This window comes from Cebidichthys violaceus, unplaced genomic scaffold (genome assembly GCF_023349555.1).
Source record: "Cebidichthys violaceus isolate CVI_PGR_0920_01 unplaced genomic scaffold, fCebVio1.0.p SCAF_9, whole genome shotgun sequence".
Taxonomy (NCBI): Eukaryota; Metazoa; Chordata; class Actinopteri; order Perciformes; family Stichaeidae; genus Cebidichthys; species Cebidichthys violaceus.
Window position 1 is genome coordinate 973,372 of NW_027176975.1, and position 3,361 is coordinate 976,732.

A 3,361-nucleotide genomic window follows, 5' to 3' on the forward strand; every position below is an offset into this window, starting at 1 on the left:
CTCATAGTAGAGAGAATACTACCTTTAATACACTTTACCATTCTCATAGTAGAAGAATACTACCTTTAATACACTTTACCAGTCTCATAGTAGAAGAATACTACCTTTAATACACTTTACCAGTCTCATAGTAGAAGAATACTACCTTTAATACACTTTACCAGTCTCATAGTAGAAGAATACTACCTTTAATACACTTTACCAGTCCTCATAGTAGAAGAATACTACCTTAATACACTTTTACCAGTCTCATAGTAGAAGAATACTACCTTTAATACACTTTACCAGTCTCATAGTAGAAGAATACTACCTTTAATACACTTTACCAGTCTCATAGTAGAAGAAAACTACCTTTAATACACTTTACCAGTCTCATAGTAGAAGAATACTACCTTTAATACATTTTACCAGTCTCATAGTAGAAGAATACTACCTTTAATACACTATACCAGTCTCATAGTAGAAGAATACTACCTTTAATACACTTTACCAGTCTCATAGTAGAAGAATACTACCTTTAATACATTTACCAGCTCATAGTAGAAGAATACTACCTTTAATACACTTTACCAGTCTCATAGTAGTAAGAATACTACCTTTAATACACTTTACCAGTCTCATAGTAGAAGAATACTACCTTTAATACACTTTACCAGTCTCATAGTAGAAGAATACTACCTTTAATACACTTTACCAGTCTCATAGTAGAAGAATACTACCTTTAATACACTTTACCAGTCTCATAGTAGAAGAATACTACCTTTAATACACTTTACCAGTCTCATAGTAGAAGAAAACTACCTTTAATACACTTTACCAGTCTCATAGTAGAAGAATACTACCGTTAATACACTTTACCAGTCTCATAGTAGAAGAATACTACCTTTAATACACTTTACCAGTCTCATAGTAGAAGAATACTACCTTTAATACACTTTACCAGTCTCATAGTAGAAGAATACTACCGTTAATACACTTTACCAGTCTCATAGTAGAAGAATACTACCTTTAATACACTTTACCAGTCTCATAGTAGAAGAATACTACCTTTAATACACTTTACCAGTCTCATAGTAGAAGAATACTACCTTTAATACACTTACCAGTCTCATAGTAGAAGAATACTACCTTTAATACACTTTACCAGTCTCATAGTAGAAGAATACTACCTTTAATACACTTTACCAGTCTCATAGTAGAAGAATACTACCTTTAATACACTTACCAGTCTCATAGTAGAAGAATACTACCTTTAATACACTTTACCAGTCTCATAGTAGAAGAATACTACCTTTAATACACTTTACCAGTCTCATAGTAGAAGAATACTACCTTTAATACACTTTACCAGTCTCATAGTAGAAGAATACTACCTTTAATACACTTTACCAGTCTCATAGTAGAAGAATACTACCTTTAATACACTTTACCAGTCTCATAGTAGAAGAATACTACCTTTAATACACTTTACCAGTCTCATAGTAGAAGAATACTACCTTTAATACACTTTACCAGTCTCATAGTAGAAGAAAACTACCTTTAATACACTTTACCAGTCTCATAGTAGAAGAATACTACCTTTAATACACTTTACCAGTCTCATAGTAGAAGAATACTACCTTTAATACACTATACCAGTCTCATAGTAGAAGAAAACTACCTTTAATACACTTTACCAGTCTCATAGTAGAAGATACTACCTTTAAACTTTACCAGTCTCATAGTAGAAGAAAACTACCTTTAATACACTTTACCAGTCTCATAGTAGAAGAATACTACCTTTAATACACTTTACCAGTCTCATAGTAGAAGAATACTACCTTTAATACACTTTACCAGTCTCATAGTAGAAGAATACTACCTTTAATACACTTTACCAGTCTCATAGTAGAAGAATACTACCTTTAATACACTTTACCAGTCTCATAGTAGAAGAATACTACCTTTAATACACTTTACCAGTCTCATAGTAGAAGAATACTACCTTTAATACACTTTACCAGTCTCATAGTAGAAGAATACTACCTTTAATACACTTTACCAGTCTCATAGTAGAAGAATACTACCTTTAATACACGTTTACCAGTCTCATAGTAGAAGAATACTACCTTTAATACACTTTACCAGTCTCATAGTAGAAGAATACTACCTGTAATACACTTTACCAGTCTCATAGTAGAAGAATACTACCTTTAATACACTTTACCAGTCTCATAGTAGAAGAATACTACCTTTAATACACTTTACCAGTCTCATAGTAGAAGAATACTACCTTTAATACACTTTACCAGTCTCATAGTAGAAGAAAACTACCTTTAATACACTTTACCAGTCTCATAGTAGAAGAAAACTACCTTTAATACACTTTACCAGTCTCATAGTAGAAGAATACTACCTTTAATACACTTTACCAGTCTCATAGTAGAAGAATACTACCTTTAATACACTTTACCAGTCTCATAGTAGAAGAAAACTACCTTTAATACACTTTACCAGTCTCATAGTAGAAGAATACTACCTTTAATACACTTTACCAGTCTCATAGTAGAAGAATACTACCTTTAATACACTTACCAGTCATAGTAGAAGAATACTACCTTTAATACACTTTTACCAGTCTCATAGTAGAAGAATACTACCTTTAATACACTTTACCAGTCTCATAGTAGAAGAATACTACCTTTAATACACTATACCAGTCTCATAGTAGAAGAAAACTACCTTTAATACACTTTACCAGTCTCATAGTAGAATAATACTACCGTTAATACACTTTACCAGTCTCATAGTAGAAGAAAACTACCTTTAATACACTTTACCAGTCTCATAGTAGAAGAATACTACCTTTAATACACTTTACCAGTCTCATAGTAGAAGAATACTACCTTTAATACACTTTACCAGTCTCATAGTAGAAGAATACTACCTTTAATACATTTTACCAGTCTCATAGTAGAAGAATACTACCTTTAATACACTTTACCAGTCTCATAGTAGAAGAAAACTACCTTTAATACACTTTACCAGTCTCATAGTAGAAGAATACTACCTTTAATACACTTTACCAGTCTCATAGTAGAAGAATACTACCTTTAATACACTTTACCAGTCTCATAGTAGAAGAATACTACCTTTAATACACTTTACCAGTCTCATAGTAGAAGAATACTACCTTTAATACACTTTACCAGTCTCATAGTAGAAGAATACTACCTTTAATACATTTTACCAGTCTCATAGTAGAAGAAAACTACCTTTAATACACTTTACCAGTCTCATAGTAGAAGAAAACTACCTTTAATACATTTTACCAGTCTCATAGTAGAAGAATACTACCTTTAATACATTTTACCAGTCTCAT